The sequence below is a fragment of the Mobula birostris genome, chromosome 6 (genome assembly GCF_030028105.1).
Source record: "Mobula birostris isolate sMobBir1 chromosome 6, sMobBir1.hap1, whole genome shotgun sequence".
NCBI lineage: Eukaryota > Metazoa > Chordata > Chondrichthyes > Myliobatiformes > Myliobatidae > Mobula > Mobula birostris.
The window spans coordinates 33,096,322-33,119,477 of NC_092375.1; the positions used below are offsets into that span (position 1 = coordinate 33,096,322).

Consider the following 23,156-nt stretch of genomic DNA (forward strand, 5'->3'; position numbering starts at 1 on the left):
TCTTATACTTGAGTGGAATTAAAGTCAATAAAAGAGCCAAGGATGTCTATCAAAACTTGTTAAGACTGAATATCACAATCTTAAGTTTGTAAATATCTTCAGACAAAATATTGTTTTATTTTTCTTTGTAGGTAGTGTGAATACTGTTATTAATTTGATTTTTAATGAGTAGGAATGTTAAATGCAAATGTCAATTTGAAGTTTTTTGTCACTGCCTAATAACTTGTCGATTTAATGATCATATTGAACTGGTAGAAATTTGACTAAACTAAATTAAAACTGAAAGCTGGTAGAAGAATTAATTCATTGAATATTTTATAACCATTGTGGGAAAAATGGCACTCTTACACCACAAACCTTTTGTTTTCTTATTCCTCAAACTCTTCAAGTAAGACTGCTACTCTGGTGTTAATTTGACTGGAATTTAGGACAGATTCACATTGTCCCTTTTATAGGAATTGAACAAATAAATTTCATGTTCAATTCTTACAGATAGCAGACTGAAATTACTCCCCCCCCCCCCCCCCCCCCAGCAGTCTGGACTGGGCATTAAAACACTGAGAATAAAAGTACTATTGACTTGACTATCTACTGTCCTGCAAGAGTTATTCCTTGATAGAACTTAAGAAGCTGCTTGAACTTTTAGTGCGATTCACATCACAAAACATAAATGCTCTCCAGATTTCAGGAAGTTATTTTGTTAGTTAAAATGAGGTGAATTTCTGAAATGTAAGCAATATTTCAATATTCCCATGTGAATATTTTTGAAAGTATTATATTTGCCAATGTGACAGATTGCTTTAATTATGGGGACTCTATAAGCCTTCTTTATTATGACATTACTCATTTACACCCCCCTCTCAAGTAAATTAAATAGTAAGCACTCACTCAGACACTGTTAAGTTTTTTTTTATGGCACTTTTTTTTAAACTGGGCTTTTGTTCATTTCATGATAAGGAATGGCAGGACTGGAGAATTTCATGTGATGCAGTTGAAGGGATCAGTACTAGGAAATAGGATCAGTATTGAACAATAAAGCCTTTTTTCTCTGTTTTGCTCTGTTCTTTTATAAAGTAAAACGTAGCAGAAATGTGTCATTATTTAATCTAAACATTGTGATAGAAGAAATAGTAGAAAAGTTAATTTATCCATGAAAATGATTTTTCAGTAATTTACTCATGCTCTACATAACCATCTAGATTCTCTCAAGTGGTCGGGAGTGTAATGTTTTCGATTAAAGCAGGTCAATTTCTTAAGTTTCCTTGCACAAAAATAGAAGTATAGTGTTTTACTCAATATTGACTTGTAGCACGAGATTTCATCCCTCTGTCATTATGAATAAAAATCATTGGTTTATCAGAGGTTGATTTTTTTTTTAGACTGGCTCCTTTACAGCCTACAAATGGCTACACAAAAAGCCCTGGTATCCAGCTGTGTACACTGATCGGGGCTATCGACAAATTGCAGCTGGTGCTGTCTGGACGCGCTGCGATTTGCCTATCGCCACAATAAGTCGACAATGGATGCAGTCTCACTGGCTCTCACTCTGCCTTGGATCATCTGGACAATAGTAACACATCGTTCAGGTTGCTGTGTATTGCCTGTAGCCTAAATCTCCTCTTATTCTTTTACACCCCAGGGAATAAAGTCCGAACCTGTTCAACCTTTCCCTGCAATGCAGGTCCTCGGGTCCCAGCAACATCTTGGTAAATTTTCACTGTACTCTTTCAATCTCATTTACATCTTTTCTGTAGGTGGGTGACCAAAAGTGCACACAGCACTCGAAATTAGACCTCACCAACGTCTTGTACAACTTCAACATAACATCCCAACTCCTGTACTCGATACTTTGGTTTGTGAAGGCCAATATGCCAATAGCTATATTTACAACTCTATCTACCCGTGACATGACTTTCAAGGAATTATGACTCTGTATTCCCAGATCCCACTGCTCTACTGCACTGTCCTCAGTGCCCTACTGCTCACTGTTTAAGACCTACCATGGTTGTTCCTCCCAAAGTGCAATACCTCACATTAAATTCCATCTGCCATTTTTCAGCTCACGTCATCAGCTGATGAATATCCCACTGCAAACTCTGATAGTCTTCCTCGCTGTCCATTGCACCCCCAAACTGGGTGTCATCTGCAAATTTGCTGATCCAGTTAACCACATTACCATCCAGATCATTGCTATAGATGTCAAACCACACTGGACCCAGAACCGATCACTGTGGCACACCACTAGTCATAGGCCTCCAGTCAGAGAGAGAACCCTCACCCATGGCTAGGGATGTTTTAAATATCTTTGCTAGGGCCCCAGCAATTTCTGCCCTCTGTTCCCACAGGGTCCGAGGGAACACGTTATCAGCCCCTGGGGATTTATCCACCCTAATTTGCCTCAAGACAGCAAGCACTTCTATTAGGTTTTGTAACTTCAAAACATTAAATTTAATTCAAAAGAAAACGCGAGAGCCCAGGAGTGCAGATCTGGCTTCGTCTTTCATTTATATGAAAGCCATCTTGCACTAGTTTGTCCACTGTCATTTCTTCCTGATCTGCAGTAGTGAGTACAAGTGGTGGAACACCATCACCAGGTTTGTGAGAAAACTGTTTTAGTAGTTGGAAAAATCCTGAAAAGGACCACATCATGACTCATCCTTTGGCTTATTGTCACCCTGTACTCACTCTTTTTGTAAATCTGCAAATTCTTCCTTCTGATTTATTTATTTTTACTTTTTTGTGTCTTTCCTTGGAATATGTGCTGGCTGCTTTTGTTTTAAGCTCAACCATCTCTCCTCATGCTGGGCTTTTTATTTTTTTTTCTCTGTTCCATGATTGACTAGGTTGAAATCATAACCATTCCTGGGTTTTTGGAAGAAAAAGTTTTCCTCATACATACTTTTGCCCCAGTGTTTAAATCTTTGTTCCCAGGTCTATGATCCATTGGCCATGGGGTCAGCTTCACACTATGCATCTAGCGAAAGAAATACTAATGGTGAACCGTCCTAGTAAATCTCCATTCAACATTCTTTGTGCTGAGAACAAATAGTCCACCAGTCTAATCTTGTAATTGAAGCCCTTATTTCTGAAACCATTATAGTAAACTTCTTCTCTACCCTTCCTAGGATTTCCACATATTTCCTCCAGTATGGATATTTGATTTGGATGCCATGTTCCGGTTGTGGTCAAAGCAGTATTTTACAAAGGTTAAACATTGCAGATTTTATATTTTGTCTTTTGAGTTTCTCTAAAGTTTCTGAAGAAACTCTAGAGTTTCTAGAGGCATTGATCATGTGGATGGCCCGAGGCTTTTTCCCAGGGCTGAAATGGCTAACACGAGGGGGCATAGTTTTAAAGTGCTTGGAAGTAGATACAAGTGGGATGTCAGGGATTAAGTTTTTCATACAGATTGGTGGGTGCGTGGAATGCTTTGCCAGTGACTGTGATGGAGGCGGATACAATAGGGTCTTTTAAGAGACTCTTGTATAGGTACCTGAAGCTTAGAAAAATAGAGAGCAATGTGGTAGGTTTAGATAGATAGATATACTTTATTGATCCTGACGGAAATTAGGTTTCGTTTCAGCTGCACCAACCAAGAATAGATCATAAATATAGCAATACAAAAACCACAATCAAGCAACAAAATGCAAACTATGTCAGATGGAAAAAAGTCCAGGACCAGTCAATTGGCATTTCTAGGCAGTTTCTAGAGTAGGTTACGTGATTGACATAACATTGTGGACTGAAGGGCCTGTAACGTGCTGTAGATTTCTATTTTTGAATTATAGGTTTCATGATCAACAAGCTTTACTTTACCAATCCATTTTCAAGGAACTGTATACATTTACACCTATATCTCTCTGTTCTTGAATGCCTTTTTGAAATTTACTATTTAGTTGTCTCCTCAGTTCTGCCAAAGTGTATCATTTCAGATTTCCCTGTGTTAATAGTCATTAGCCTATAGTATGTACAATCTCTTATAAAAACAGATGCTGGAAATCTTAAAAAAGAAAATAATGGATATACAACTCTGAAGACAGAATTGGAGATGTTTCAGAATGATGACTTTTGTTAAGTGATGAAATAAAAATGATTACCATCATTTTCTGTTTTTAATAGAATTCAAGCAGATACACTGCCATTCCTGTTGTTCAGCACACCTCTAACTACACATGTGAAGAGAATGCAGAAAAACCTTGGGAATATGGACCAGTCAGGTGGACTATAATATGGCTAAGAGTGAGACCATTGTTGGAGTGGACCAGTGTTAAAGCAGAAGGCCTAGGCTCAACAGATTTGGGCAACACAGGCAGAGATTCTAAGTTTCCAGTAAGCGCTTTCTTTTTGCTTGTCTATTGGTGCGTTGAGAATGGGTCCAGAATTAGTGGCATGTCCTTTATGTGAGATGTGGGATCTCTGGGAGTCCCCCAGTCTCCCCAATAACTACATCTGTAGAAAGTGCATCGAGCTGCAGCTACTTGGAGACCGTGTTAAGGAACTGGAGCTACAGCTTGATGACCTTCGGCTCATACAGGAGAATGAGGAGATGATAAATAGGAGCTACAGGGAGATAGTCATCTCTAAGTTGCAGGAGGCAGGTACCTGCGTGACTGTCAGGAGAAGTAAAAGGATTAGGCAGCCAATGCAGATTACCCCTGTGACTGTTCCCCTCAATATTAAGCATACCGTTCTGAACATTGTTGGGGAAGGGGAAAATATCTTCTGGGGGAAGCCACAGTGGTCTCTGGCACTGAGTCTTGCTCTGTGGCCCTGGAGGGAAGGAGGGAGAAGAGGAGTACAGTGTAGTTATAGGAGATTCCATAGTCAGAGGAAGAGACAGGAAATTCTGTGGATGTGAAAAAGAAACCCAGATGATATTTTGGTTCCCAAGTGCCAGGGTCAAGGATACCTTGGATTACATTCACAGCATTCAAGTAGGGAGAGGGAGTAGCCTGAAATGGTGGTAAATGCTGGTACCAATGACATGGATCCTTTTCCTAAAAAAAAAAGGAATGAGGTACTGGAGAGAATATGGGCAATGGGGTAGAAAGCTGAAAAGCAAGATCTCCACTGTAGTAACCTCTGGATTGCTTCCAGGGAGGGTAAGAGTAGGATGATTTGGCAAATAAACATGTAGCGGAGGAATTGGTGCAGGGGGGCAAAGTTTCAGATTTCTGAATCATTGGGATCTCTTGTGGGGGAAAGGATGAGCTGTACAAAAAGGAAGATTTACAAGAGAACCCGAGAGGGACCGATATCCTTGTGGGCAGGTTTGTTAAAGCTGTTTAAACTAACTTGGGAGGGGGTGGGGAACAGGAGTAATAGGGTTGAGGATGGGGCAGCTGGTATACAAATAGATAAAGTACGTAGTGATACTATGAGGAAGGACAGGCAGATGAAGGAGCAAAATCAAAATGGGTGAATAGAGGATTGAAGGTATTATATTTGAATGTGCGCAATTAGAGATTGGCGGGTGACATTGTGGGCATCACTGAATCATGGCTAAAAGATCAGTTGGGAGCTTTACATCCAAGGATACAAATTGTGGCAAAAGGACAGGCACGTAGGCAGAGGGGCTGGGGTGACTCTGTTTTTCTTTTAAAAAAAATCCTTAGAAAGGCATGACATGGGGTCAGAAGATATAGAATCCTGTGGGTAGAGTTAAGAAACTGCAAGGGAAATAAGACCCTGATGGAAATTGTATACAGGCCTCTGAATAGTACTCAGGATGTCAGATACAAATTACACAGGAGATAGAAAACTATGTAACAAGGACAATGTTAGGAAAGTGATGGAGCCTTTTATATTGATGAAAATTATGTTGGTGCTGGATCCCAAAAGGGAATTTGTAGAATACCTATGAGATGGCTTTTTAGAACAGCTTCTAGTTGAGCCCACTAGGGGAAAGGCAATTCTGGATTGGGTGCTGTGTAATGAACCAGATTTGATTAGGGAGCTTAAGGCAAAGGAACCTTTAGAAGACAGTGACCATAATATGATAGAATTTGAACTGTAGTTTAACAGGGAGTCTATCAGTATTATAGCAGAGTACAGGCATGAGAGCGGAGCTGGCCAAAGATGATTAGAAGGGGACACTAACAGGGAGGATGGCAGAACAGCAATGGCTTGAGATTCTGGGGGGGAATTCAGAAGGCACAGGAAAGATGCATACCAAAGATGAAGTAGTATTCTAAAGGGAGGATGAGGTAACCATGGCTGATAAGGGAAATCAAAGACTGGAAAAGAGAGGGAATATAATATAGCAAAATATTAGTTGAAAGTCAGAGGATTGGGAAGTTTAAAAAAAAACAAGATAGCTAAAAACCCTTAAGGAGAGAAGAGATCAAACATGAAAGTAATCTAGTCAATAATATAAGTGGATACCAAGTTTTTTCAGATATATAAAGAGGCAAAGGTTGATACCAGACTGCTGGAAAATGATGCTCGAGAGGTAGTAATGGGGAACAAAAAAATACTGTACAAACTTGAGTACTTTGCATCAGTCTTCGCTGTGGAAGATACTAGCATTATGCAAAAAAAAATTGAAGAGTGTCAGGGGACAGAAGTGAGTGTAATTGCTATTAATAAGAAGAGGCAGTATGGGAAGGTAAAAGCTCTGAAGATAGACAAGTCACCAATATCAGATGGACTGCATCCCAGGGTTCTGGAGGACTGGAAAATTGCATATGTCACTCCCCTCTTCATGAAGGGAGGGAGGCAGAAGGAAGGAAATTATAAGCCAGTTAGCCTGACCAGTGGTTGGGCAGATGTAGAAGTCCATTAATAAGGATGAGGATTCAGTGTACTTGGAGGCCCATGGTAAAATAGGGCAAAGTCAGCGTGGTTTTGCTTAGGGAAAATTGTGCCTGACAAATCCGTTGGAATTCTTTGAGAACATAGCAGGCAGGATAGATAAAGTCAGTGGATGTTGTTTACTTGGATTTACAGAAGGCCTTTGACATGAGGCTGCTTAACAAGGTTAGAGCCCATGGTATTGCAAGAAAGATACTGGCATGGACAGAAGATTGGCTGGCTGACTGGCAGGAGGTAAAGTATGGGAATAAAGGAGGCCTATTCTGATTGGCTGCCAGTGACTAGAGGTGTCCACAGGGATCTGTGTTGGGACAGTGTCTCTTCAAGTTGTATGTCAGCGATTTGGATGACAGAATTGATAGCTTTGTGGCCAGGTTTGCAGATGATGCAATGATAGGTGGAGAAGCTGGTATTCTTGAGGAAGCAGGGAGTCTGCAGAATGTCTTGGACAGATTGGGAGAATGGCCCAAGTAGTGGTAGATGGAACAGAGTACAGGGAAGTGTATGGTCATGCACTTTGGTAGAAGGAGTAAAGGCACAGACTATTTTCTAAACGGAGAAAATTCAAATATCAGTGGTGCAAAGGGACTTGGGGCTCCTTATGCACAAATCCCTGAAGGGTAACTTGCAAGTTGAGTCAGTGGTGAGGAAGACAAATGCAATGTTAGCATTCATTTTGAGAGAACTAGAATACAAAAGCAAGGATGTAATGCAGAGGCTTTATAGGGTATTGGTCAGACTGCACTTGGAGTATAGTGAGCAGTTTTGGACACCTTATCTCAAAAATTATGTGTTGGCACTGGAGACAGTCCAGAGGAGATTTGAGAATGATTCTGGGAATGAAAGGGTTAACACAAGTGCTTGGCTGTGGTCCTATACTACTAGTATTTAAAAGAATAAGGGGCCTATCATTGAAACCTATCAAATATTGAAAGGCTTGGATAGAGTGGACATGGGAAAGATGTTTCCTATAATGGGTGAGTTTAGAACCAGCGGGCACAGCCTTGGAGTGGAGGGATGTCCATTTTGAACAGATGAGGAATTCATTTATCCATAGGATAGTGAATCTGTTGAATTCATTGGCACAGATAGGTGTCGAGGCCAACTCATTGAGTATATTTTTAACGGAGGTTAATAAGTTCTTGATAAGTCATGGTATCAAAGGTTATTGGGAGAAGGCAGCAGAACAGGATTGAGAAGAATAATAAATCAGTCATGATGGAATGGTTGGAGCAGACTCAATAGGCTGATTTTCCTAATTCTACTCCTATGTCTTACTTTGAAACATGGAAAGTCAGGGTATTTTATAAATATTGATTGAACAAATCATGGAAAGTTAATAAGTAGGTTCAGCAAGCAAATAGGGAGGCAAACCATATTTGACAAGAGAATTTGAATAAAAAAAAGTTGTTCAAATTATATAAAGCCCTGGTGAGACCATATTTGGAACATCATAAACGGATGTGGTCTCGCTTCCTAAGAAAGGCTGAGGCTTGAATTGAAAGAGTGCAGCAAAGGTTCAACAGATTCTTGGGATGGTGTGTTTAATGAATGAGGAGAGGTTACACAGAATAATCCTGTGTTCTCGTGAAAGCAGAAAAATGAGAGAAACTCTAATTTAAATGTACTAAATTCTTAAGGCCTGACAAGTTATTGCAGAGTTGATATTTTACTGCATGAATTCTCCAAAGGCACAGTATCAAAATGAGGAGTTGGCTATTCAAAACAACAATTAGTGCAGGAAAAAGGTGAAGTAAAAGATCTTGTACATCATTAGTAATATAATAAATAAGCCATTTTGCAGTTTTAAAATTAAAGGCATTGTCACTGCAAGGTAAGTGGATCGGGTGTATGCTATCATTCTTCGAGTCTGCAGTAAAGAAAAATAGTAGATCAAATCGCACAGTGCAAGGTTTCGAAAAGTTCCTATCCTGTAACTGGTTACAATATTTATAGAAAGGCTGGAAGATGGAGCTTTCAAAGATGAATTCCTGACTTCAATATCTTGCTGTCTATCTCTCCTTCATCTGCAACATGAACTACTTTCCGAAAACCTGATAACTAAATGCACTGTTCTTGTGAACATGCTTAGAATTTTATAAGGTGTGTCGCATGCTTTCAGGTCTTTAAAATCATATTTCATTTGCAGTCTGCTCCTCCATACAACTTTATTCAATTGTGGAAGGCTGGTGGCTGTGAAACAAATGTCAGGTTTTAACCAAGAGCTAACAGCTACATACACTTCTCTTTGTTGTTTTCCACAACAAGTTGAAATGTGCAACAACGTTTTTGGCTCTAACAAATTATTCAATTTGCCTGTTAAAACTGCAAGACTAAAGACATTAAAATCCTAAGCACATACTATGAGATTATTTGTGTAGAGCTCTTCACAGGCATGGTGCTTGTTCCTGGAGCTGTGCCTGTAATTGCTAACAGCTGGGTGTTTCTCCAAAGAGAGAAAGGGCAAATTTAAAAAAAGCCAGTCAGCTCAGGACACACTTGATGCATATCCTGAAATCTGGTGGCATTAAGTTAAACCTGGAAAATTTGCTGCTTTTTTCCTCGTTGGACCTGATGTTGAAAATTAGGCAAGTGCTTCGATTTCCATTTTGACACATGATGAAACTTAATGGAACAATTTTTTGAAAAGGAAACAACATCTGTTGTATACTATATATTAATTTAAAATTTGTTGACAACCTTGCACGTTCCATTTTGTGAAGGAATCCAAAATTAAAATGCATCATGTGACTTCTAATTTCTACCTTGATCTCACGTAGCTCTTCATTAGTTCTTCCAGCTGAAATCAGATGTTACTGTATAAATCCACAAACCACTTATCCTTCAAAATACTGTGAAAGCATAATACAGATAAATGTTGTATTTCGGGTTCATGACTTTCATTTATCAGTTTTTAAAATTTTGATTCATATGTAGTTTAGACTTCTGCCAGTGAACTTAATAATGAAGTTAATCACACAAAATCCTGGAGAAACTCACTGGAAACAAAGAGTCTTGGTGAAGAGTCTCAGCCTGAACATTGACTGTTCATTCTTCTCCATAGATTCTTGCTGAGTACAGTCAGTATTTCAAGTGCATTGCTCTGGATTTCCACCATCTTTATTAAGATTAATAAATCTTTTGTTTATTAATTTCAGTGTTTCTGGTTATGCATGGAAATTCATTGAAGTAGAGCATGCAGATCTTAGTAAGTTTCTGAAAAGATTCTTCTTGTCTCTCCAGTGTCTTCTTCCATAAGTCATGACCAGTTCACCAAAAAGAATGATCTCTTTACAATACTCTACCAAACCCTTGAAAATCTCTTTCAGAACACATCACCTTCACAGTTTAAATTAAACAAACCTAGCTATTCTGACCTTGAAATTAGTCCTTTCAGATGTGTTAACATTGCTATATATGACCTTTGAATACTTTGGAAAAGCCTTTGTCTTTTTTGAAGAAATATTCCAGCTGAAACTTCATCTGATATTTATAAAGATCTTCCTTGGATCTCTCTGCTTTGATATTCTTTGCACTCATAGACCTGATGAGTTAGGGAGACCATTTCACCATGTTACTACTTTGTCTTACCACTTTTAACAATTTGTGAATGTCATGTCTCTCTACGCATTCACAGTTTAAAATCACGCCAACTGTGATCCCATGTTAATCATCCTAAAGTGCTTCACTTCACAGCTTTACTCACTGAAAGCCATTCCTAACTTGGGTCATTCTGAAGTCTGCATTTAAACACATTACTGAGCCCATCACCAAATTTTATGACACCTGCAGATTTTGTAATGCTGCTCCCAAGATGGTGTCATCTATTAAAACTGAAGAATCATGGAACAAAAATTGGCCCTTGAGGAAACCTACTGCAAAATATACCTGGTGGTCAATAAAGATTATTCTGCTGCCTTTTCACTGCACCAGTTCTCTATCCATTGCACAACTTTCTCCTCAATTCCAGTCATCCTTTTTATTAATAAATGATTTCGTGTATCACTTTGTCTTAAATCTGCATCAAAGAATTCAGTCAAAATGTTTGTTTTTTCTTTCTTAATCTCTGCTCCATAAATATTTTGGAATTTATCTTTAATACTGCCTGTGTATGTCTCATAATAACTTTCTCTGTTATTTCCTAAACATTTTAAATTCCTCTTGCCTGTCACTGAATTTTCCTGACTTTCAGCTTTTATTTCCTTTGCTATTCTGGATGTATTTTCTTGGCCTCTCCATCCTTTGCACCTGACTTTTTCTTCTCAGGATGAGAATGCAAAGCTATTCAATGCTGCTTTAAGAGAAATTGTTTTGCCTTTTTTCCCGTCTTATTTCTGTCTCAACCATTAGACCTTTAGTGAATCCCAGAGCCACAGAAGAAGTTTTTGTTCTGTTTGAAATAGTCAACCATGGAGCACTACAGCATGAAACAGGCCCATCTGCCCACCTAGTCCATGCTGAACTATTATTCTGCCTAGTCCCATTGACTTGGTCCATAGCATTCTGTATGTCTCCGAACCAAAATTCTCTTAAATGTTGAAATTGAATCTTTGGTTCAGCACTTCAACTGACAGGTTGTTCCACCCTCTGAGTGAAGAAGTTCCCCCTTGTGTTCCCTTTAAACATTTCACCTTTCACCCTTAACTCATGACCTCTAGTCTCTTGCATTTAATCTTGTTCCAATGACACCTCATTCTGGACTCTTGTGGCTTCTGAAGCTGTCACTTATTTTTCGTCCTGGGTGGAAGCTTTCATCATGACAAACTCCATGTTCTTTTTTATTTAATTGAAAATTTCTGTGTTCTAATCTTCACATTTCTTGATGTTAACTTGTTGGGTTGACCTGAAAAAGAAGTTAGCGTCCTACTTTTGTGAAGCAACTGGTAGCACAGAACTCCAAATCAACCATCTGGTTCTTTGTTTGCCAGGGAAATCCTCAAGTAGGTGGGGGATGTTTTATGCCTGGGATTTGTAGTTTGCACTATGCATTTCACATCTGCTTTATGAGCTCTGTGCGACCGTTATTTCCAGCTGATGTGAGCGTGCAGCCTTACTATTGCCTCGGGTTCCTGGTTATTAAATTCTTTTCTGTGTAGCTCTCATTGCTGAGTGTCGGCTTGGCCTGAACCAGGACATTTCAATGAATGGAAAGTCTGAGTGGAAACGCTGAATGCAAATATGTAGACAGGAAACTGGTTGGGTTCTTGTAAGCATTTTTTTTCCTATTGCATAGTTAACCCAAAAGAATTTGTTTTTGATTCATTCTGCCAACAGAAACAGCTGACCATCCAGTTAGGTCCCAAAAACGCAATATAAATCACAGACAACGCTGCTGGCTTTCTCTGAAACACAGCTCCAGGATCCAGTCGTACTACTATCCGAACTCAACATTTTGAAGCTCCTGTCTGCTAGGACTGGAAATTCAATCAGACACAAAGCCACACTAGTGATTTTTTTTTCCCAATTTCTCTATCCCACCAGTGCCCCAAATATTTCTGCAAGCAAGTTCTATTTTGCGCAGGTGAGTAGCTTTCATTATCAGTGAAATTGATTTGGTTTACTTAACGACGACCCTCACTCCATTCATTAAGCAAGTTTACAGTCAAGCGAAGACTGAGAGGCTCAGAGTCGAGGTGTGTCAGATAAGAAACGTAAAGGATCAGACAAGCGAGTCCACTAGGTAGGCCAGACAGAGGCAGGACAAAGAGTGTGGAAGTCTGATGGGATAAACTGCACTTACTTTAATGTAAAAGGCCTCACATGAACTCATGGATCAGCACTTGGAATTGTGATACAGCTATTATGGAAATGAGGCCCTACTATGGCCTCTTGCCTCTTCTCCTCACCTACCTATCATGTCCCTTCTCTTCCCCCCCCACCCCCAAAGTGCCCCTCTTTTTTTTTTCCCTTTCTCCCATGGTCCACTCTCCTTTCTTATCGTATTCCTTTTTCTCCAGCCCTTAACCTTTCCAGCTCACTTGGCTTTACCTATTACCTTCGAGCTTGTCCTTATTCCCCTCCACCTACCTTTCTATTCTGGTGACATCCCTCTTCCTTTCCAGTCCTGAAAGAAGGCTCTCAGCCAAAACACTGACTGACATGGATGCTGCCTGACCTGAGTTCCTGAAGTATTTTCTGTCTTGTGGTGGTAGTGGAATGTTGTGTTCATATTGGAGGCCTGTGGCCAGTGGGCTGCCTAAAGGATTGGTGCTGGGTCTTTATATGTAGAGAGAGTAATCATTTGGATGAAAATGTTGATATATGATTAAGTTGTAGATAATACCAAAAATGGTTACAGTCATAATCCTGCTTACTACTGGAGATTGGATAAGAAACCTAAGCTAGCTGCGTTAAAAGAAACAGCTTGATCTGCAAAACTTAGTTAGCTTTCTCATTTATTGTCAGATGAATGGAATCTACTCTCCGGCCCCAACCCTGCTGCTAGCCCCATCTCCTAGTTCGCAAAAATCGGTTTCAGAAGTGGGAGGGAGTATGATCAGGTTAGATGATCACCTTCACAGAAGAAAATCTGCAGATGCTGGAAATCCAAGCAACACACACAAAATACTGGAGGAACACAGCAGGCCAGGCAACATCTATGGAAAAGAGTAAACAGTCAACATTTTGGGCTGAGACACTTCCTCAGGACTGGAAAGAAAGGGAATAAGAAGTTGGAGAAGCGGAGGAAGAAGTACAAGGCAGCAGCTGATAGGTGAAACTGGGGGGAGAGGGGTGAAGTAGAGCTGGGAAGTTGATTGTTGGAAGAGATGAAGGGGGAATCTGATAGGAAAGGAATGCAGACCATGTAAAAAGGGGAAGAAGCATCAGAGGGTGGTGAAAGGCAGGTAAGAAGAGGAGGTGTAAGAGGGAAATGGGAAGGGAGGAGGAGGAGGAGGGGAAATTATAGGAAGTGCAAGAAATCTATGTTCATACCATCAGATTGGTAGCTACCCAGATGGAATATTAGGTGGAGCCTCTCCAACTTGAGTGGGGCCTTGTCACAATAATAGAGGAGGCCATGGACTGACATTGGAATGGGAAGTAGAATTGAAATGGGTGGCCACCAGAAAGACTGCTGTTTGTGGCAAATGGAAAGATGTGACTGACGAAGTGGTCTCCCAATCTACATCGGGTCTCACCAATATACAGGAGGCCACTCCGGGAGCACCAGGTATAATAGATAACCTCAACAGAATCGCAGGTGACATGAATGGTAGTGAGGGAGGAGGTGTAGGGGCAGGTGTGGCACTTGTTCTGCTTGCAAGGATAAGTACCAGGAGGGAGATCAGTGGGGAGGGACGAATGGACAAGGGAGTCACGCAGGGAGCAATCCCTGCAGAAAGTGGAGAGGAAGGGAAGGATGTGTTTAGTGGAGGGATCCTGATGGACATGGCGGAAGTTACAGACACGGAGACTGCTGGGGTGGTAGGTGAGGGTGAGAGGAATCCTATCCCTGATGTGACTGCGGGAGGATAGGATGAGACCAAATGTGCATGAAATGGAAGAGTTGCGGTTGAGGGCAACTTTGACGGTAGAGGAAGGCAATCCCCTTTCTTTGAAGAAGGAGGTAATCTCAGTTGTTCTGGAATGAAAAACCTCATCCAAGAGCAGATGTGGCAGAGATGGAGGAATTGAGAGAAGGGGATGGCATTTTTACAAGTGACGGCGTGGGAAAAGGTGAAGTTCAGATAGTTAGGAGAGTCCAGTGGGTTTATAAGATGCATCAGTAGTTGTAAAATGACATTCTCTTTACTTCACCCCCTCCCCCTCTCCTGGTTTCACCTATCACCTGCTGCCTTGTACTACCTCCTCCCCTCCTCCACCGTCTTATTCTGACTTGTCCCCTTCCTTTCCAGTCCTGAGGAAGGGTCTCGGCCTGAAATGTCGCCTGTTTACTCTTTTCCATAGATGCTGCCTGGCCTGCTGAGTTCCTCCAGCATTTTGTGTGTGTTGCTATGTGCTCAGTCTGATTTCTACCAAGCACAGAGCTGGAACTGGGCATCAGAAAAGGGAACTTGGAGATCAATTGCTAAAGCAAAATAGAAAACATTTGTGTTTCCTGAATTGAGACTATTTGAACATGTTAACTAGCATTCTCTGTATGACAATGTGGATGACTGGAAAAGCTTTTTGATGGGTTGAGATTTTTCCATGGAAGAACAAATATGGATGGTAGCAGCACTTGAGAATCAAAAAATGTTAATACCAGAAACTTGAACTTGTAGAAAAGTGTTCAGCAAGAAAGGATTCTTCTGTGGAAAAAGTGAATGTAACGTTTTGGGTTGAAACATTTCATTAGAACAGGAATAATCTTGTTGGAGATGCTGAAGATGCCTGCATGTGAAAATAACTGAGTGCTGTTGGGACTATGAAGTTTGATAAAGAAAGTCACATCTGGCTAGTGCTGATGTCTTCCTCAGTGTACCACTATTTTCTGATTTGGAATTAATTCTTTCCCTGATTTTTTTTGGTTGCCCCTTTTTTCTCTTTCTCAGGTTAGTTCTTCATTTTTATTTTATTGTACTCATTGGGAGCAATTTGGAATATTTGGCACCTTACCACTTTAAAGATATTTTATAAATGCATATTCTTGAATAGTGTTTAATTTGTCCTGTCACATTAAAGTTTTGCTTAGAGTGCTTCTTCTGAGGAACTTGCAAATCATTAAAATTCAACATAAATTAGAGCCGAATTCTTGTGGGTTGACGGGTCATATAAACTACGAACACAAAACTATGAGAAAATTTTGATATTAAATTGAATATTTTCATATGTACTATGGTACAATGAAATGATTATTTTACATGACATCCATACATACAGTGCCTACAAAAAGTGTTCAACCAGCCGCCACCCCTGGCCCCCAAAAGTTTTCATGTTTTATTGTTTTACAACATTGAGTCAGTGGATTTAATTTAGCTTTTTTGACTCTGATCAACAAAAGACTCTCATGTCAAAGTGAAAACATTTCTCTACAAAGTGATCTAAATTAATGACAAATATACATCACAAAATAATTGATTGCTTAAGTATTCACCCCCATTAATATGACACACTAAATCATCACTGGTGCAGCCAGTGGTTTTAGAAGTCACATAATTAGTTAAATGGAGATCACCTGTGTGCAGTCAAGGTGTTTCAATTGATTGGAGTAAAAATACACCTGTAGCTGGAAGGTCCAACTGTTGATGAGTCAGTATCCTGCTAAAACTACATGAAGATAAAAGAACACTCTGAACAATTTCATGAAAAGGCTATTAAAAAGCACATGTCAGGAGATGGATACAAGGAAGTTTCCAAGTTGCTGAATATCCCCTGGAGTACAGTTAAGTCAATCGTCAAGAAATGGAAAGAATGTTGCACAGATGTAAATCTGCCTAGAGCAGGCCATCCTCAAAAACTGAGTGACTATGTAAGAAGGGGACTAGTGAGGGAGGCCACCAAGAAACCTAAGACAACTCTCATAGTCATAGTCATACTTTATTAATCCCGGGGGAAATTGGTTTTTGTTACAGTTGCACCATAAATAATAGTAATAAAACCTTAAATAGTAATATGTAAATTATGCCAGGAAATAAGTTCAGGGCCAGCCTATTGGCTCAGGGTGTCTGACCCGCCAAGGGAGGAGTTGTAAAGTTTGATGGCCACAGGCAGGAATGACTTCCTATGACGCTCTGTGTTGCATCTCAGTGGAATGAGTCTCTGGCTGAATGTACTCCTGTGCCCAACCAGTACGTTATGTAGTGGATGGGAGACATTGTCCAAGATGGCATGCAACTTGGACAGCATCCTCTTTTCAGACACCACTGTCAGAGAGACCAGTTCCATTCCCACAACATCACTGGCCTTACAAAAGAGTTTGTTGATTCTGTTGGTGTCTGCTACCCTCAGCCTGCTGCCCCAGCACACAACAGCAAACATGATAACACTGGCCACCACAGACTCGTAGAACATCCTCAGCATCTCTGGAGGAGTTACAAGCTTCAGTGGCTGAGATGGGAGAGACTGTATATACAATAGCTGTTGCCTGGGTGCTCCATCAGTCGCAGCTTTATTGGAAAGTTGCAAAGAGAAAGCCGCTGATGGGGATGGTGGTGGGGAAGGAAACCTCACGTTAAATCTCCACTGGAATTGGCCAGAGGGTATGAGGGAGACTCAAGTCAGCTGGAAGAAGGTTCTATGGTCTGATGAAACCAAAATGAGCTTTTTGGCCATCAAACTACACAGTATGGAATAAGCCAAACACTGTACATCATCAAAATCACACCAGCCCTACCATGAAGCATGGTGGTGGCTGCATCATGCTGTGGGGATGCTTCACTGCGGCAGACACCAGAAGGCTTGTGAAGGTAGAGGGTAAAATGAATGCAGCAAAATACAAGCAAATCTTGGAGGCAAGAGAACTACGACTTGGGAGAAGGTTTGTTTTCCTGCAAGACGATGACCCCAAGCATAAAACCAAAGCTACACAGGAAGGGCTTAAAAACAACAAAGTTAATGTCCTGGAGTGGCCAAGTCAGAGTCCAGACCTCAATCCAATTGAGAATTTGTGGCTGGATTTAAAGGGCTCTTCACTCATGATCCCCATGAAATCTGACACTGTTTGAGCAGTTCTATAAAGAAGAACAGGGGCAAACCTTAGCTGACAGAGACCTATCCAGACGGACCCGCGCTGTAATTGCTGCCAAAGATGCATCTACTAAATACTGACTTGAAGGGTGTGAATACTTATGCAATCAATTATTTTGTGTTTTAGTTACTGTAATAAATTTAGACCAATTTGTAGAAATTTGTTTTCACTTTGACATTAAAGATTCTTTTTCTGTTGATCAGACTCAATGAAAAACCATGCACAACAAAGATAGACAAACAACCAATGTACAAAAGACAAACTGTGCCAATAAAAATAATAAATAAGCAATAAATATTGTCATAAGTTGTAAAGTCCTTTATAAGTGAGTCCATAGTTTGTGCAATCAGTTCAGTGCTGGGGTGAGTGAAGTTTTCTGCTCTGGTTCAAGAGCCTGATGGTTGAGGGGTAATAATGGTTTCTGAACCTGGTGTGGAGCTTCTGTATCTCCTGCTTGATGGCAGCAACAAAATGAGAGCATGGCCTGGATGGTTGGAATTCTTCATGGATGCTGCTTCCCAGTGATGGTGCTCCTTGTAAATGTGCTTAATGGGGGAGGAGGGAGGGCTTTAACTGTGGACTGGGTTGTATCCACTTCTTTTTGTAGCCATTTCCATTCAAGGGCATCGGTGTTGAAGAAAGTAGAAATGCTGCTTTGCCTTTTTCGTAATGGCACTTGCATGTTCAACCCAGGACAGATCCTCTGAAATGATAGTGCCAAGGAATTTAAAGTTGCTGACCCTCCCTACCTCTGATCCCCAGATGAGGACTGGCTCATGTACCTAGGTTTTCCTCCTCCTGTAGTCAATAATCAGCTCCTTGGTCTTGCTGACATTGAGTGAGGGATTGTTGTTGAGGTACCATTCTGCCAGATTTTCAATACCCTTCCTATATGTCGATTCATCGCTACCCTTGATTCTGCCCACAACAGTGGCGTAGTCAGTAAACTGAAATATGGCATTCGAGCTGTATTTGGCCTCTCAGCCATAAGTATAAAGTGAGTCAAGCAGTGGGCTAAGTTCGTAGCCTTGTGGTGCTCTTGTGCTGATGGTGATTGTGGAAGAAAAGTTGCTAATCCAAACTGACCTGAGGTCTGTAAGTGAGGGAATCGAGGAGGTATTGAGGCCAAGGACTTGATTAGTGTTGAGGGGAGGATTGTGTTGAATGCAGAGCTGTAATCGATGAAGAGTCCTGATGAATGCATCTTTGTGGTCCAGATGATCCCGATCTTGTTATATCATCTCACACAGCCATTCAGTAGTCAATAGTGGGATAGAAACTATTGAAAGGTGAGGATCAAAGAAAGCATGCCAATTTTCCTTAGCATCCTAGCAGAAAATGAAATCATTTCTAAATATTGGCTGATCATATGTTGATAATGCTTGTATCTGTAACAGTAAAGTCTATGTAAAATACTTTGTGGCCCCATTACAGAAAATGTATTGGTATTTAGCAGAAAATCTAATGTGTGAGTTTCTTACTGTTTTAATTGGATGGTAGTAAATTACCTGCTGGTTTTACATTTCTCTCCAATATTAAATCTCCATCAGAATTTTGTACCTCTTTGTGCTAGCTTTAGAATTTGGGAAGGATTTAAACTACGTAGGCAGGAGGATGGGAACTGGAGTGATAGGGCTGACGATGAGGCAGTTGGGTATACAAGTAGATGCAGTCGTGTAGAGAGACTGAGGCAGATGATGGGGCATAATTGCAGTCAGTGGAATGAGTAGAGGTATAACATGGAGACAAGTTCGAAGAGGGTGGCAAATAACAGGACTGAAGGTGTTATATTTGAATGTATACAGAATAAGGTAGATGATCTTGTAGTGCGGTTAGAGATTGGGAAGTATAACATTATGGGCATTACTGAGTCACAGCTGAAAGAAGATTATAGTTGAGAGCTTTACATCTAAGGATGCACATTGTATCGAAAGGACAGGCAGGTAGGCAGTGGGGATTGTGTAGCTCTTTTGGTAAAATACAAAATCAAATTCTTAGGAAGAGGTGACATAAGATCAGAAGATGTACAATCCTTATGGTAGAGTTAAGAAACTGTAAGGGTATAAAAAGACCGTGATGGGAGTTGTATACAGGCCTCCCAACAGTAGACAGGATGTGGGGTCAATTACAATGAGAGCTAGAAAAGGCATGTTAAAAGGAGCAATGTTATGGAATACACAGAGCATTTCAATATGCAGGTTCATTGGAGAAAATCAGGTTGGTGCTGGATCCCAAGGGGGAATTTGTAGAATGCCTCAAGATGACTTTTTAAAGCATCCTGTGGTTAATTCCACAAGAGGAAAGGTAATTCTAGTTTGGGTGTTGGGTAATGATCAGGGAACTTAAGGTAAAGGAACCCTTGGGAGGCAGTGATCATGATATGATAGAATTCAACTTGCAGTTTGAGAAGAAACTAAAGTCAGCTGTAACAGTATTAGAGTGGAGTCAAGGGAATTACTGAGGAACAAGAGATACCCAAGTTGATTGTAAGGAGACATGAGCAAGAATGATGACAGAATAGCAATGGCTGGAATTTCTGAGACAATTCAGAAGGTGCTGGGTATATACATCCCAAAGATAAGGGAGAATTCTTGAGGGGGATGAGACAACCATGGCTGACGAGGAAAATCAGTGATAGAATAAAAGCAAAATAGAAGATGTATAGTATCGCAAAAATTAGTAGGCAGCTAAAGGATTAGGACCCCCTAAAGGCAGTTATAAAAGCCATAATGAGAGAAGATGAAATATGAAGATAAACCAGTCAATAATATAAGTAGATCCCAAATGTTTCCTCAGATATATAAAGTATAAAAGAGATGAGTGTGGATATCAGACCGCTGGAAAATGATACTGGAGAGGTAGTAATGGAATCAAAGAAATGGTAGGCGAACTTAAATATTTAGCATCAATCTTCACTGTGGAAGACACTAACAGTATGCCAGAAGTTCAAGGGTGTCAGGGGGCAGAAATGAGCGTAGTTGCTAATACCAAAGAGAAGCTGCTTGGAAAGCTGAAAAGTCTGAAGGTAGATAAGTCACCTGGGCCAGGTATAATACATCCCCCAGTTCTGAAAGCGGTTGCTGAAGAGATTGTGGAGGCATTAGTAATGATCTTTGAAGAATCACTAGATTCTGGAATGGTTCTGGAGGACTGGAAAATTGCAAGTGTCACTCAACTTAAGAAGGGACAGAAATGAAATTATAGGCCAGTGAGCCTGACTCCAGTGGTTGGGAAGATGTTGGAGTCCAATATTAAGGAAGAGTATCGAGGTATTTTTGGAGGCACATGATAAAATATGCTAAAATCAGCTTTGTTTCCTTAAGGGGAAATCTTGTCTGACAAATCTGTTGGAATTCTTTGAGAAAATAACAGGCTGGATAGACAAAGAAGGGTCAGTGGATGTTGTTTACTTGGAATTTCAGGAGGCCTTTGGCAAGGTGCCACACATGAGGCTGTTTAACAAGATAAGAACCGATGGTATTACAGGAAAGATACTAGCATGGATAGAAGATTGACTGACTGGCAGGAGGCAAAGAATAGAAATAAAGTGTGTCTGTTCTGGTTGGCTGCCATTGGTTAGTGGTGTTCTGCAGGGTCCAGTATTGGGACAGCTTCTTTTCACATCATATGTCAATGATTTGGATGATGGAATTAATGGCTTTGTGGCCCAGTTTGTGGATGATATGAAGGTAAGTGGAGGGGCAGGTAAAGAGTTGAAGAAGCTGAGAGTCTCCAGAAGGACTCGGACAGATTGGGAGAATGGGCAAAGTGGCATTTGCAATAAAGTGCAGGGGAATGTATGGTCATGCACTTTGTTAGAAGGAATAAAGGCATAGACTATTTTCTAAATGTGGAGAAAATTCAGTAATCAATTGTACAAAGGGACTTGGGTGCCCTTGTGCACGATTCCCTAGAAGTTAACTTGCAGGTTGAGACAGTGGTAAGGAAGGCAAATGCAATGTTAGCATTCATTTCTGGTGGACTAGTATATAAGAGCAAGGATGTAATGTTGCAACAAGAGAAAATCTGCAGATGCTGTGAATCCAAGCAACACACACAAAATGCTGGAGGAACTCAGCGGGCCAGGCAGCATCTATGAGGGAAAAACGTACATTTGACGTTTTGGGGCTAGACCCTTCGGAAGGACTGGAGTAAAAAGGATGAGTAGATTTAAAAGGTGGAGGGGGGAGAGAGAAACACAAGGTGATAGGTGAAACCGGGAGGGGGAGGGATGAAGTAATGAGATGGAAAGTTGATTTGGTGAAAGAGATACAGGGCTGGAGAAGGGGGAATCTGATAGGAGAGGACAGAAGGCCATGGAAGAAAGAAAATGGGGGAGGAACACCAGAGGGAGGTGATGGGCAAGCAAAGAGATAAGGTGAGAGAGGGAAAAGGTGATGGGGACTGGTGAAGGAGGTGGGCATTACTGGAAGTTCGAGAAATCTATGTTCATGCCATCAGATTGGAGGCTACCCAGACGGACTATAAGACGTTGTTCCTCCAACCTGAGTGAGCCTCATTGCAACAGTAAAGGAGGCCATGGATGTAACGTTGAAGCCTTCTAAGACATTGGTCAAACTGTATTTGGAGACCTGTGAGCAGTTCTGGGCCTCTTATCTATGAAAATACAGGCTGACATTGGTGAGAGTCCAGAGGGGATTTGCAAGAATAATCTTTTCTTTCCTAGAACCAATGTATGAGGAGCATTTGATGGCTCTTGGTCTGTACTCAGAGGATCAACTAGAGTGAATGTGGAAAGCATGCTTCGTATAATGGATGAGTTTAGGATCAGAGGGCACAGATTCAGAATAGAGGGATGTCCATTTAGAACAGAAATGAGGAATTTCTTGAGCCAGAAGGTGCTGAATTGGTGAAATTATTTGCCATGGATGGCTGTGGAGGCCAAGTCATTGGGTATATTTAAAGTGATGGTCAATAGTTTCTTGATTAGTCAATGGTTACAAGGTGAAGGCAGAAGAATGGGGTTGAGGGGTATAATAAATTAGCCATGATGGAATGGCATAACTCTGCTGCTATGTCTTATGGTCTTGTGTTACTATATACTACCTTGAAATTCACTTTCTTTCATTCATTTACAGGAAAAATGTACAATAGAATTGTGCTAAACTGTACAGAATTAGACAAAGGCTGACAACCAATGTACAAAAGAAAACAAACACCATGCACATAATAAGTACTGAGAACATGAGCTGTCAAGTCCTTGAAAGTGAGTCTGTATGCTGTAGAATCGGTCCAGAGTCATAGTAAGCGAAATTATCCATACTAGTTCAGGAGCCTGATGGTTGTAGGGTAATAACTGTTCCTGAACCCATTGGTGTGGGACCCAAGGCTCCTGTCCAATACTCGTAGTGAGAAGCGTGCACAGCCTAGATTGTGCGGTCTTTGATGATGGATGCTGCTTTCTGTGGCAGTGCTGCATCTAAATGAACTTCATTTTGGGGACGGCTTTGTGATAGACTGTGATGGACTATTCTTCACAGTAGTGACTGTCCTTTAAGATGCAGGTACAGTGCTGCGCGAAAGTTTCTGAACCCTGTAGAATATTCTCTATTTCTGTATAAGTATGACCTAAAATGTGTTCAGATCTTCACATGTCCTAAAACTAGATAACTAAAACCTAATTAAATACATAACACAAAAATTATGCTTGTTCATTTATTTATTGAGGAAAAATTATCCAATATTACATGTA

The 23,156-nt window shown here is 40.6% G+C and overlaps 1 protein-coding gene across 6 annotated transcripts in view; it reads left to right on the plus strand.

The window, feature by feature from the left end:
* LOC140198916 (uncharacterized) overlaps positions 1-23,156 on the plus strand; it is a 135,927-nt gene that overhangs the window by 24,277 nt on the left and 88,494 nt on the right. For 3 of the 6 annotated variants that reach the window (XM_072260161.1, XM_072260156.1, XM_072260160.1), the window contains one exon: positions 12,088-12,334. The exons of 2 other annotated variants lie outside the window; for them this stretch is intronic. The gene's annotated coding sequence lies outside the window, so the exon portion shown is untranslated. Of the gene's footprint in view, positions 1-4,119; positions 4,330-12,087; positions 12,335-23,156 lie in introns of all 6 variants that reach the window. One more of the 6 variants, XM_072260157.1, reaches the window with a different exon arrangement.